Source organism: Canis aureus, chromosome 3 (genome assembly GCF_053574225.1).
Source record: "Canis aureus isolate CA01 chromosome 3, VMU_Caureus_v.1.0, whole genome shotgun sequence".
Taxonomy (NCBI): Eukaryota; Metazoa; Chordata; class Mammalia; order Carnivora; family Canidae; genus Canis; species Canis aureus.
The window spans coordinates 18,753,609-18,767,346 of record NC_135613.1 but is presented as its reverse complement, the minus strand read 5'-3'; the positions used below and the strand labels follow the sequence as shown (position 1 = coordinate 18,767,346).

Genomic DNA, 13,738 nt, shown 5'->3' with positions numbered 1-13,738 from the left:
GAGTCTGGCTGTGCAGGCAGGAGTCCTGAACTTGGGCCATGTCCTCCATGGAAGTTACTAGAAGCAGGTTCAGGCCAGGTGGAGCCCGAATGGGGGGTGGGCAGCCCCGGGGGCAGTGTTTTCAGTCAGGAACCCACTCACCCTGCACCCCTTCCGCTCTCTGGGACTCAGGGGAGGGCCCGGGGGCGGGGGGTTTGGGGATGGAAGTCCAGGTGGAGACATGCCCTCAGCCCAGCCGGGCCAGCGCTTCCAGGAGAGACTCAGAGGCCTCCTGAGCCACTGCTGGGATGGCTGCCACCAGGGCCGCCACAGCTGCCTCCGCCCCAGGGAAAAGAGGAAGTGGTCAGAAGCAGCAAGAGAGAACGTTCAAAGAGGACGTGTCCCAACTCACACCATCCCCTCCCCTCACGGGGGAAAAGGGGCCGTAGAGCTGGCCCTGTACTTCTGGGAACCTCCCACCCAGGGAAGTCGGGGAAGATAGAACCTGCCTTAACCCCACGGTGACCTCCTGCAGACGCTCCAGAAAGTTCTGAGGGCCTCTGGGGGACAGTGGGAACCCCCAATCTAGTGGCCAGCACTCAGCAGGCTCAAAGCTCATGAGAAACGGAGGAGCCGGGCATCGTGGTGAAGAACGTGCCTCTGGAGTTGTGGGTTCAAATCCTGCCTCTGCTGCTTCTTAGCTCTGTGGTCAAGGCCAGGTCGCCGACCTTCTTTGGGCCCCAGTGTCCTCATCTGGAACGTGGTGCAGATAACAAAGTCCTTACCTCTCAAGACTGCGGTGAGAACTCGGCGAGGGGTGAGATGTCAAGTGCTAAATGCAATGCCTGCTGTGTAGACGAGATTGATAGATGACAGCTACTGTGATGTCAGGGGAGTCTCTGAGGCCGCGGGGGGAGGCTGGGTGCAGGGCACGTCTAGAGAAAACCAGTCATGCAGCTGCCACAAATGGAGAGAGAAGCAGAAAAGTCTTAAGCACAAAAATGGTTGATCCCCATCTGTCCAGAGGTCTACCCTGAACCCTCTTCACGGCAGAGTCTAAAATCCTCAGACGCCTCGGGGGAGGCAGGAAGGGTCCCACGGGGACAGTCTCGGGAGCTGAGCCAGAGCTCGGCCACCTTGCCCTCCAGGAGGATGTAGTTTTATCAGTCTGCTGCTACCACTGTCTTGAGGTGGCTCTGAAGAGTACCCGGGGCCACCCCAGCCTTACAGCACAATAGCTTTCTGCAGATCTTGCCTTGTGTCCTCAAGAAGCAGTCAGCAGGGCTGGGACCCGAGCGAGGTGCGCCAGGGGCCTAGGGGAGCCTGAGGGTGACTGCCTCCTTAAATCATGTGCCTCCTGAATCTTTCCTGTTAGGGTGCCCCTGGGCCCCTCACTCGTCTCACCCTTTCCAAACCTTGGCAACCAATTTCTGGTTCCAGCTCCTCCCTCTTTCAAACGGTACAACCACCTCCACGTTCAGACTACCCACCAAGAACCAAAGAGGACACATCTTTGAGAAGATTCTAGAAATGAAAGAAAGGAGGAGGGCAGCCCCGGTGGCGCAGCGGTTTAGTGCCGCCTGCAGCCCGGGGCGTGATCCTGCAGACCTGGGATCGAGTCCCGCGTCGGGCTCCCTGCATGGGGCCTGCTTCTCCCTCTGCCTGTGTCTCTGCCTCTCTCTTTCTGTGTCTCTATGAATAAATAAAATAAGAAATCTTTAAAAAAGAAAGGAAGGAAGGAAGGAAGAAACGGGAGCAATGTGTTGGGCAGGAGACGCCCTTATTTCTCAGAGCCCCTCATCTCACAGGATAACTCATTGCTTTAAGACTGAGACCATCCTCTGCTTCCAGTTCAGTAACCTCTTTTCCAAAATCCCCCACCCCAAAGGAAGCCTTGGAAATGTAAATAGAAGCTCTTAGAGACTTGGTGCCAGAAGTTTGCACCCATTTTGCATGACAAAAGACCAAGGGACAGTAATATTTTAGCAATTCACACAAGAGGAAACGCAACTGGCCAATTTAAAAAGAAGAGAGTCGATCTCACTATTCTTCAGAGGAATGAAAATGAAATGCTCTTTTTACATTTGAATCAAATAATTTGCTCTCCTACTTTATAAACTGCCTGCTACGTTTGTTCAAACCTGTAGCTCTCTGGGTGTATGTATGCTTATAGCCCATTTTCCCCCAAAAAACGGGATCTTCTTTTTTTAATCTAACAATCTATTATGGACATCTTTCTAGGTCAGCAAATCCAGCAAACCTTATTGTCCTTGGTTTTGTCCCGTGTGGACGGAGCCCAGTTGAATTAAACATTGGCTCTACCAGTGGGTTGTTTACAGTTCTGTGTCTTTGTTTCTCTTATTAGCAATGCATTTTTCCATCTGTATCTTTGAACACTTGGGGAAGAATATTCACAGAAAAAAAAAAACGATTTTCCATTTTTCCATTTTAAATGCTGGATCGCATAATCAAAACATGTATGTATGTTTTGAAATTTGACAGAAATGTCAAATACTTTCCTGTTTGGATAACAATATCCATCTATTACTTTTTTCTTTTTTAATTAAAAAGGTCACTTTGAGATTTGTTGAAGATTACAGAGATGGTAAAAAGCAGCTCAGATGGGCTCAGGGAAGAGGCCCTTTGGCTGAGTTAGCTCTCGGTCCCCCAAATAAAGCCCCAAATCAGTTGCGCATGAACATGTAAATCAAGCCCATGCTTTGACTTCTGTTTCCTGCTGGGGAGCCCCATGTAAAAGCAACAGGCAGGAAGGCAGCTGGGCTGAGCTTCAGTGAGCACCCAGAGCCTGGAAGTCAACCCCACCTTACCCTCCTACCCTGGGCCCTATCCTGCCATATCCAACCCTCAGAGCTTGGAGAGGTCACCTGCAGGAGGGACAGAGCCAGGCTGGGTCACTGGGAAGGGCTCAGGTTCCACCTCAGCTCTAATAGTGTCTCACCACATGACTTTAGACAAGTTGCTAAGACTCTCTGGTCCTCAGTGTTCCTAATCTATAAAATGGGTCCACTAAAACCTGCCTGGCTCACTAGATTGTGATGAGGAGCAGATGTGGGAAAGGATGTGAAAGTAACTGGTTTTCCTTCCTTCTGTTTTGGGTTTCCCAACAGGTCTACAGCTGGGGAGTAGGGGAGCCCAGTCTGGGGTTTTCTGACCACAAGTGCTTTCCCAGAAACAGTCTTCTTCGAAGTTATTGGTTTTTTGTTTGGTTTGGTTTGGTATCTGAACAGGTTATACATGGACATGATACAAAATTTAAAAGCTAAAAAATAAAAAAAAAAATTAAAACCTCTAAAAGGGGGACACCTTTAGATGTTAGGTTAAGCATCTGCCTTTGGCTCAGGGTATGATCCCAGGATCCCGGATCAAGTCCCACATCGGGCTCCTTGGAGGAAGCCTGCTTCTCCCTCTGCCTGTGTCTCTGCCTCTTTTTTTCTCTCTCCCTCCCCGTGTCTCTCATGAATAAATAAAATCTTTAAAAAAAAAAAAAAGCTCTAAAAGGGTAAGTGTGAGAAGCAAGTCTCTTTTCCACTCCTCATCCCTTCCCCAGGTCCTTGTCCCAGAGGCAGCCTTTGTCTCCTCTTTCTTGGGTCTTCTGTCTGGGTGTTTTGTGTATTTCCACCTCTGCATCTTGCTTTGAAAAAAAGAATCTTGCCAATGTTTATAGAAGCTTTCCCCCTCATCAGTGCTATGGAGCTTCCTTGTTTTTTTTTTTTTTTTTTCATGCCTACTTTTTAGTTACAAGAGGAGGAACACGAACAACCATATTTTAAAACTTGGATTCACCAATTATTAATATATCCTTTCCTCCGTTTCTCTTTTTTTCTAAACTGTCCAAGAGCTCAGAGTTAGTTCAGCAGGTGTCTACTAAGGAGGACACTCTTCCACATAACCACAATTCAGTGATCACACTCAGGAGAGTCAACAGTGATACCATGCTATTAGCCAATATATAACCACAATCAAACCTCCCCATGATGAAGTTTTAGGTGAGGTCCGGGGCCAACAACCAACGAAGAATTCTTGAGACGTCTTTGGTGCAAAATGGTGGTTTTATTAAAGCCTGGGGACAGGACCCGTGGGCAGGAAGAGGGGCTGCCCTGGGCCTGTGAGGGGTGGCTGATTATATACCCAACGGCTGGGGGAAGCAAGCAAAAAGGGAGATTTCAAAGGGATTTTCATATGCTAAGGAGGACTTACAAGATACTGGAGGCCTTGCTATCGTCTATTTATTTATTTATTTATAAGATTTTATTCATTTGTTCATGAGAGACAGAGAGAGAGGCAGAGAAGCAGGCCCTATGCAGGGAGCCTGATGTGGGACTCGATCCCGAGTCTCCAGGATCACACCCTGGGCTGAAGGCGGCGCTAAACCGCTGGGCCACCGGGGCTGCCCCCATTTATCTATTTGAGAGAGAATGAACGCTAGGGGGAGGGGCAGAGGGCCAGGAAGCCGCAGACTCCGCAGAGCCAGGACTCTGCCTTGGGGCTGGATCCCGGGACCCCAGGACCACGGGATCACGGCCTGTGCCCCCAATCCCAGGACTTGGAGGTCATGACCTGAGAGGAAGGCAGATCCTGAACCAACCGGGTCACCCAGGTGCCCCCGGAGCCCCATCCTTACTCTTGGTTACAAAAACATCCGTGCGCTCTGTACGCTCGGATTCGAAGGGAGGAGGGATTTGTTAAAGCAACGGTGTTTGATGGGTGTTCGATGGATGTTATCAGGCCTGCCAAGCAAGAATGATCAATTTGCCCATTTCACAGATAAGGAAACAGAGGTTCAGGGAGGCTACGCAGCTGGTTTACTCGTCTGAATGAGGAACAGGCAACTCAGGCCTGCTTGCCATCACAAAAGCGCGCTATAGGTCTTATTCTCCGCCCCTCTGCGTGTTGGTAGCTGGGAGAGACAAAAACAAGTCCCACGTATTCGCTCTTAATCTAACAATTGTTAGCGCCGCCCCCCCCCCCCCCCCCCCCCGCCGTCGCGTTAGGCATCACCTCGGCTCCCGCCTAGGGCGCTCAGATCCCTCGAAAACTACCTTTCCCAAAATGCACAGCTCTCACGGACTCTTCGGCCTCCATGGACTACACCTCCCAGAACGCAGTGCGCCCACCGCCCGCCGACGCACTTCCGCTTCCGGGGCGGGCGTTTCCTGGGGGTGGCGGTCGTCTGCGGGCCGCGGGGTCGCGTCCCCGTGCCCGCGCTCCTGGGGGCCCCGGCGCCCTCTGGCCTCAGGGCTCGGGCCGCGTCGGTCAGGCCCCGGGGCGACTCCGGTTCTTAGGAGGGAACGTGAAGAAGCGTCCTCTTAAAAGGTGATCACGGACGAAGGACACAGCGGCGACCGCCCCAGGCTGCAGGACGGGAGGCCGCAGGTGATTCCGAGGACGTTTTATCTCACCTATTTTTTTTAGAGGATTTTATTTTAAAGATTTTATTTACCTATTCACGAGACACACAGAGAGAGGCAGAGGCACAGGCAGAGGGAGAAGCAGGCTCCACTCCACGCGGGGAGCCCGACGCGGGACCCGATCCCGGGTCTCCAGGAGCAGGCCCGGGGCTGCAGGCGGCGCTACACCGCCGGGCACCCGGGCTGCCCCCTAGAAGGACATTTTGGAAGGTGGGGGAGGCCTCTGAGGGGCTGGCCAGCCTAAACATCACGGCCCCGAGAGGCGGTCCTGATCCTGGTTACCCCCTACCTCCAGAATGCCGTCCATACGGGGCGCCCGGGGGCTCAGGTCATGATCCCAGGTCCTGGGATCGAGCCCCACGTCCCTGCTCAGCAGGAGCCTGCTTCTCCCTCTCCCTCTACCCCCGCTTATGCTCTCTTCCTATCTCTCTCTCATTCAAATATGTATTCATGAGAGACAGAGAGAGAGAGAGACACACGGGCAGAGAAGCAGGCCCCATGCAGGGAGCCTGATGTGGGACTCGATCCCAGGATCATGCCCTGAGCTGAAGGCAGACACCCAACCGCTGAGCCACCCAGGCGTCCCTAAATAAATAAAATCTTAGAAAAAAAAAGAACACTGTCCATAGGTAGACCTGCAGTGTTGTGTACTGGCGTCTGACCTCCGTCTCTGCACTGGGGACTCCCTCCCCCACCCCCACCCCTACCCCCACCCCGGAGCAGTGATTAGGCACGTTGTACATCATTGCACTAAGTGCCCCTAAGTCCCTTTGTTGCCAGAATCATTTCTCAGGGACCGTGCATTGGGAGTTCCTGCTCTGGCGGGACCGGGACTCTGCCATTTATCTAGACTCTCCTTGATCTTGAACTTGCTCTTTGCCCAGGGCTCTGCTGGAACTAGAGTGACCAAGAGGGACTAAGATAGGCTCCTGGGCACAGGACTGAGGATGGTGTTCCGTCTTGGGGCTGGGCAGGCACAGAGTCAACCCCGAGAATGACCTTAAACACTGGGCCCTGCCTTGAGCATCGATCGCCTGGCACCCGTCAGGGGCTCAATAAATATATGCTGAGTGAATGAATGGACCTTAGAGAATGAATGAATGGGACCTCACGGCTGTTTGCCAGGACACTAGGCCACTTGGAGTAATAAGTTCTCCCTAGGTCATCTTTTGGCTGAGAAGGGCAACACTGACTTAAACTGTGCCTCCCCCGCCCACAGTACATTTTATGTTATATGTCTTTACAATTCAGAAAATTGTTTAATGGAACAACAGAAAACAATCCCCCCTTGCGGGTAATCAGCCATGTGGTGCAGTGAGAAGTGCACCTGCTTTGGAACCCGAGTACCTGGGTTTACACTGAAGTGACTCTGCTTCCAGGCTGTGTGGGCTTGGGCAAGTCAGAGGACCTCTCTGAACCACCATTTCCTCACCTGTTGCGTGCAGCTAAAGTAACAGCAAAGCCCCAGCACTAAACGTGGCACATTGAGGTACTTTATACAAGTTTGTTTCCTCTTCTTTTTTTTTTTTTTTTTTTTTTTAAGACTTGACTTATTTATTTGAGAGAGAGCACTAGTGAGAGGCGGGAGAGGGAGAAGCAGACTATCTGCTGAGCAGGGAGCCGAGCATGGGGCTCGATCTCAGGACCCCAGGACCATGACCTGAGCAGAAGGCAGATGCTTAGCCAGCTGAGGCACCCAGGTGCCCCCAAGTTTGTTTCCTCTTGTTTGTTCCAATCACAGCTCAAACAGAGAACCTCCCTCTGACTCCTTGAGAGCGGGTCATTGGCCTAGTGTGGGTTGGAGCAAAGCCAAGCTGAAGGGCCTGGTCCATGGGAGAAGGGAGCTATCTTGGAGGAACCTCTCTTGCTTTATGAAGCAAAAAGGGTACATGGATCAGGACTCTCAGGGTGCCGGGGTGGCTCAATCAGTTAAGTGTCTGCCTTCAGCTCAGGTCGTGATCTCTGCATCCTGGGATTGAGTCTCAAATCAGGCTCCCTGCTCAGCAGAGTCTGCTTCTACTTCTCCCTCTGCCCCTCTGCCCACTTGTCCTCTCTCTCAAATAAATAAATAAAATCTTTAAAAAAGGAAAGAATTTACCACACTTGCTTAAGCAAAATGAGGAATTTATTGTCTTAGCATTCAGGATCTAGCTTCAGGTCAGGCTGGATCCAGGGACTCAATAGCCCTTCATCAGGGTTTTCTCACTCATCGACCCAGTGACTGGGCAATAGAGTACAGTGACTGTTCTTTCCTTGACTCACAAGTCTCTTAGGGCAGGGCTGGGCTGGTGGCTGATCGACAGTCCCACTGAACCAGCTCCCTAAGGGAGAAGGGTTGATGTCACCAGAAGAATGGAAGAAAGTAAGATGCGTAGTAAACCTTACTACCTGCCACACACTGTTCTAAGCATTCCTCCCTGTTAATTCACCAAATCCTTATCCTAACCTTACAAAGTAGGTATCGTTTTCATTACTCCCATTTTACAGATGAAGAAGCTGAGGCACAGGTGAGAGTGTGTGAGAGGCAGAGCTGGTATTCGGCCCCAGACAGTCTGGCTCCGGGTCCAGCCCTTTACCACTTCCTCATGTCGCCTCTCCTTACCAGACAGTGACAAGAGATGATCACGACAGGGGCAGCCCCAGAGGGGGCCCAGCACTCCCCTGGAGTAGTACGGAGAGCAGCTGGCCCAGCCTCAGGGTGAGGCCTGGCTTCAGTGCATCTGGAAAATGCTGGCAGCTCTCAGAGGACTTACTACAAGTGGAGGACATTCCCAGGCTCCACCCCAGGGGCAAAAGTCCTGGCTTGAAGGGTTTACCACCGTCACAAGCTGGCTGTGTGGCCTGGGGCCAGTCACTGCACCTCTCTGAGCCTGTTTCTTCTTGCCAATGAGCACGTTGGACCTGACTCCCCACCACTGAGAGCTCTCTCTGGGGAAAAGCTGGGGATGAGCTGCTCCAACTTGCAGTGGGCCACAAACTGCTGTGTCCCCAGGTGCTGGGAGAAGGTGTCCCCTCCCCCCAGAGGGACTTGCCCAACTGTGAACCCAGCGTCCTCTCCCAGGGCTCACTTCACTCATGGTTGCTGGGCTGCCCCTGGCAGCCCCCATCCCGGGCCGGGCCAGGCCAGGGCAGTGCCTTCCTGCTGCACCTCCTCCATCTGGTGGCTTAGCCTCCAGCAGGTATCACACTCTCAGGGCAGTGGCTCTCAATGGAGGTGGTTTTGTAGGGGTTCTGGATTTAGCTAACAAAAATACAATCTTTGGGACATAATTATCCTAAAAAGTTACAAGTTGCTTATCTGAAATTCAAATGTAACTGGGAAGCCTGCATCTTGTCTGGCAACCATACCCCCAGGGAACAGCTGTCATGTCTGGAAACTTTTCTGGTTGTCAAAACTGGGGAGTCCATTGGTATCTAGTGGGTTGAGGCCAGGGATGCTGCTCAAAACCGTACTGTGCCCAGGATGGCTCTGCCACGAGGAATCATCCACCCAGATGTCAGCAGAGCCAAGGATAAGAAATTCTAGGTTCTCCCCAAAGCTAACACACGTACCTAACTGCGATCTCAGGGACTTGTCCAGGCAGCAGTGGTCCTCCCCCTGACAGATTAAGTGGCTTGTTCAAGGTCATGCAGCTGGCAAGGAGTGAAATAGAGTCGTCCACCTGTCCGTGCCTTCTCCTCATAGACTCATCTGTTCTAGGCATGGAAGCCAGGAAATAGTGGGGGAGGGAGGCAGGTGGAGCCTTACAGGGTCCCCAGTCCCCCAGGGGACGGCACTGGGCCTGGGCCTTCTGGGCTCCTTGTGGGAGGCCAAGTGGGTCCTGGAGAGTCCCAGGTGCTGCCACCAGGGGGCAGCAGAGGCTTGGAAATGAGTCTGCACACCCTGGAAGCCTGCTGTTTTCTCAGCCTGGCAGGTCCACCTCCGGAGATCCTGATCCAGTGGATCGGCCAGGCTCACCAGGCTTTTTTTTTTTTTTTTTTTTAACAGCTAGCAGGTGATGCAAATGTGCAGCCAGGCTTGAGAACCACTGGTCTCAGGCCTTGGTTTGCATCCCTCTAACTTCTCAGAATCACCTTGGAGCCTTAAAAATACCAACGTGGACACAACCTAACCTTAGTCCACTGGCGGATGGTGTGTACCCAAAACGTGGTCCCTGCAGACAATGGGAGGCTGTTTGGCCACGAGGGGAATGAAACTGCTGTCCCCCAACGTGGATGAGTCACTGTGCTGAGTGAATCCAGCCAGATGCACAGGATTGACTCGCCTGGGCCCTCGAGTGGTCCAATTCACAGAGAGTGGTGCTCAGTCTGGGCTGGAGGAGGGAGGAACGGGGAGTTCATGTTTAATGGGCAGGCCTTCGGTTTGGGAAAAGGAACATTTCTGGAGGCGATAGCTGCACCACAGTGTGAATGTGTTTACTGCCACCTAACCACACACTCGGAAATGGCTAACATGGTCAATTTTCCATTATACCCATTTTACCACCATTAAAAAAAAATGTAGTGGGAGCATAAATGTCACGATTAAAGTTTAAGATCATCCCACAAAACAAAACCACAAATGTCCAAATCTCTGCTCAGAGCAATTCAAATAAGAGGACCTGGGAGTGGGGACGCCCGGGTGGCTCAGCGGTTGAGCGCCTGCCTTCGGCCCAGGGTGTGATCCTGCAGTCCTGGGATCGGGTCCCATTTCGGGCTCCCTGCATGGAGCCTGCTTCTCCCTCTGCCTGTGTCTGCCTCTCTCTCTCTGTGCCTCTCGTGAATAAATAAATAAAATCTTAAAAAAATAATAATAAAAGAGGACCTGGGGGTGGAGCCCCGGCACTGGGAGCATCTACAAGTGTCCCAGGAGAATTTCAGGAGCAGGCCACCATCTGAGATTATTCTAAAATTCCAGCATCAGAGAATAGTGAGTACACCGTCCATTTATCTGTTGCCACATTTTTTTTAAAAGATTGTATTTATTTATTCATGAGAGACACAGAGAGAGGCAGAGACTCAGGCAGAGGGAGAAGCTGACTCCCTGTGGGGAGCCCCACGTGGGACTCCATCCCTGGACCCCGGGATCACAACCTGAGCCAAAGGCAGACGCTCAACCGCTGAGCCACCCAGGTGTCCCTGTTGTTGCCACGGTTTTAAAATCTGTCCACAAATTCTTTGATGCTCTTCCTCCCAGAGGTGGGCCCTAATTCCCCTCCCCTGGGCACGGGCGGGTCTCAGTGGCTTGCTGCTGATAAGCAGGGAAAAGCAGAAGTGATGGCAGAGGACATGAGAACTCTAGTGGTAAAGGTCACCATAATTTCTGCTTTGGTGTCTCTCTCTCTCTCTCTCTCTCTCTGATCGCTCACCCTCGGAGGAGCCATGGCACTAGAACACTCTTGAAGCCTTCTGGAGAACCATGTGGTGAGGAACAGAGGCCTCCTGCCAACAGCGCCATCACAGAAGAGGGTCCTCCAGCCCAGAAAGCCTTCGAACAAGACACGGCCCCGGCCCGATGGCCACCACCTGGGAGCCCTGAGCCAGAACTAGCCGGCGCAGCCGCTCCTGAACTCCCGCCCCACGGAATCGGTGAGATCCACACTTGTTGTTTTAAGCCGCTACACTTTGGGGTGATTTGTTACACTGCGGTAGGCACTTAATACCCCCATTCATGAGTCACTTAAACCGGCCACTCATCCCTTTCCACAGCCACCCATTCATCCGCCCGTCTGCTCACCTCCCTGTCCATTCATTCATCTGTCCATCTATCCATTAATCCATCCTCCCGTCTGTTCCTTTATTCGCCCACTTATTCACCCACCCACCCTGCCAGCCGCCCACCCACTCCTCACAGAACACAGAGCCTGGCACAAAGTCGGCCCATGTTTAAGTATCTGTTGAATGAATGAGCGAACGTTGTCTAAACATCACGTCTGTGTTACTTGCTGAGACAGGCCAGGGGGCTTAGCGGCTTGGCCACCTCCCTGGAAGCAGCTCCCCCCTTCCCAGCCCATTCAGCCTCATTTTTTCCTGTTGAGAACCACCCCCAATCCTCCCACAAATCCTTTAGGCCTGCCTGATAGAAAAAACCTGCTTCTGTCTCTCCACTGACACCCCCCCCCCCCAGAGGGGACAAATCCTAAGGCTGCTGGCTGTGGCTCAGAGGGCCACCAGCCTGGAGTAGGAGAGACTGGGGACAGCAGAGCCCCCTGCCCCCCGGGAGAGTTTGTGACAGGAAGATTTGGGCTTTTCTGGAAGCCAAGTGGAGCAGCCACAGAAAAGCCAGTTTCCTTCTGATGGCAGAGGCCTCACTGTCTCCTCCCTGAGGACATCAGAGAGGCCTGGGGCTGCCCCCCACCATACACACGTTTCTCTAGACGAATCCCATCTTATTCCTCGTTTTTTTCATCTATGAAATTGGAATAATGAGGGTATTTTGGAGATAAGATGACATGGTGCACAGGCGGATCCCCAGCAAGGGCCGTTGGCAGCAGGCACTGAAGCGTGCCTGCTGAGCTGCTAGGACGAGAGCGCAGAGCATCAGTAAAACCCAAGGCCTCCAAGCAGCGGACCGTTGACTCAGGGGACTCAGGCCCTCTCTCCTCCTTGCTTCGCTCACTCTGCTCTGGCTGCTCCATCTCCTCCTGTTCCTCTAACCCTCCGCACCTGCTCCCACCTCAGGGCCTTTGCACTGGCCGTTCTCGCTGCCTGGAGGCTCTTACCCCAAATTTCCCTTGGCTCCTCCCTCTCCTGCTTCAGGTCTTTGCACAAATGTCCCCTTCTCGGTGAGGCCTTCCCAGGCCACCTGTCCACCACTTTCCCTATCCTCCTTTTTGGATTCCTTTTCTTCCCATCACATCTATCCTTTGAAGACACCGCATCTTTTTCTTATTAATTCTGTTTGTTGTCTGACTTCTCGCAGAACACAGGCTCCCCAAGGGAGGGGTTTGGGCTGTTTCCACTACTAGATCCCCACATGTAGCTGAGCGACCAGCACACAGCAGTTTTACAAGGTGGACGGGTGGATAAATGGGCGGGTGATGTGATGAGGGAGCAGAAGCCTAGCTCAGGACAAAACACAAGCTGGCACCCTGCAAACCAATCCCCCCCACTCCTGGGTGGGATGTGTGTGACATTCTTCCAGGAAGCTCCCAACTTTTTTTTTTTTTTTGTAAGATTTAATTTATTCATGAGAGACACAGAGAGAGAGGCAGAGACACAGGCAGAAGGAGAAGCAGGCTCCGTGCAGGGAGCCTGATGTGGGACTCCATCCCAGGACCCCCGGATCACACCCCTGGCTGAAGGCAGAGGCTCAACCGCTGAGCCACCCAGGTGTCCCCCACAACTGTCTTAATGTTAATACCTTGCTAGAGCGAAAAACAACCTTAACAATGGCAAGGGCTTTGGAATCCTGTGAGTCTTCTTTAACATGTGAAAATCCTTTTGAAACCTCCCTTTTCCTTACCTCCCCCAACTCCAAGTATATAATCAGCCTTTCCTCACAACCTGGGGACGGCAGCTCTTTCTGCCCGAGGGTTTTGCCCTGTGCTTTAATAAAACCACTATTTTGCACCAAAGATGCCTCAAGAATTCTTTCCTGGTGGTTGGCTCTGGACCCCACCCCACCAAACCTCACCTATATCAGACGGATGAACAGATAGTCATGTGAGGTGGTTGCCTGAAATCATCCAGGTCTAAGTTCCCCACATTCTAGAGAAAGAAAACTGAGGACCAGACCCCGGGGCTTCTTACAAAGCGGTTGCCAAGGTCCTACCTTGCCTTAGATCATCCCAGCACCAACAGAAGATAGGAGTGGGAAGAAAAAAAGAGATGCTCCCCTCCTCAGGTCTCCCGCTCAGGCCCGCTGCCCCACACCCACCCTCAGGCAAGGCAGGTGTCCCCAGTCTTCATCCTGTGCCTGCCCGAATCGGGGAAAGAGAATGGTAAGAGGTGCCAGGGTGGGGAGAGGTGACCATGGCATGTCAGGAAGGTGTGAGTTTCTGGGAGTGACCTGGACCCCAAGAGGGAAGCAGGGCCAAGAGAACTTTCTAGCATCCCACCTGGAAAGGCTGCCGCAGGGTGAGCAGACCCTCCCGAGGGAAGCGGAGGGAGGTGGGTGACCAGCAACGGGGGCACCATGTTGCAGGACCCTCGCCTCCACCCCACCCCGTCCTCCCCCGCGCACACCCGGGCCGCAGTGTGGCACCCCCGTGTGCAGCCTGAGAAGCAGCCCACGGGCCAAGTACGGGACGCGCGTCGCTCCCCGCCTTCGCCGCCTTGGAAGAGGGAAGCGGCCTGAGAAGAGCGAGGGCGAGGACGCGGACGCGAGGCTGAAGCCCACTAGCCTGGAC

General features: G+C 52.9%; 1 protein-coding gene and 2 long non-coding RNA genes across 10 annotated transcripts in view; 1 reads left to right on the top strand and 2 right to left on the bottom strand.

Annotated features, from left to right (window-relative positions):
* Nucleotides 1-5,064, bottom strand: part of PLCG2 (phospholipase C gamma 2) — a 174,725-nt gene extending 169,661 nt beyond the window's left edge. The window contains exons 1-3 of one of the 5 annotated variants that reach the window (XM_077890970.1): nt 4,999-5,048; nt 1,588-1,671; nt 765-936 (exon numbers count right to left, since the gene is read on the bottom strand). The gene's annotated coding sequence lies outside the window, so the exon portion shown is untranslated. Of the gene's footprint in view, nt 1-764; nt 937-1,383; nt 1,408-1,469; nt 1,491-1,587; nt 1,672-4,998 lie in introns of those variants that run through there. The other 4 variants (XM_077890972.1, XM_077890976.1, XM_077890974.1 and 1 more) reach the window with 4 other exon arrangements.
* Nucleotides 5,065-5,134: 70 nt separating this feature from the next.
* Nucleotides 5,135-12,964, top strand: LOC144310226 (uncharacterized). Of its 4 annotated transcripts, none has more exons than XR_013375932.1 (3): nt 5,135-5,373; nt 6,788-6,897; nt 9,397-12,964. It is a non-coding gene; the product is annotated as an uncharacterized LOC144310226 (long non-coding RNA). The 4 variants fall into 4 exon arrangements; XR_013375933.1 differs by lacking the exon at nt 5,135-5,373 and having other exon boundaries at nt 5,390-6,897; nt 9,397-10,976; nt 12,564-12,964; XR_013375931.1 differs by lacking the exon at nt 5,135-5,373 and having other exon boundaries at nt 5,390-6,897; nt 10,765-12,964.
* On the bottom strand, nt 7,303-10,034 carry LOC144310227 (uncharacterized). The gene is made up of 3 exons (XR_013375934.1): nt 9,522-10,034; nt 8,961-9,041; nt 7,303-7,729 (listed from the first exon to the last, which is right to left on the bottom strand). It is a non-coding gene; the product is annotated as an uncharacterized LOC144310227 (long non-coding RNA).
* Nucleotides 12,965-13,738: the final 774 nt, after the last annotated feature.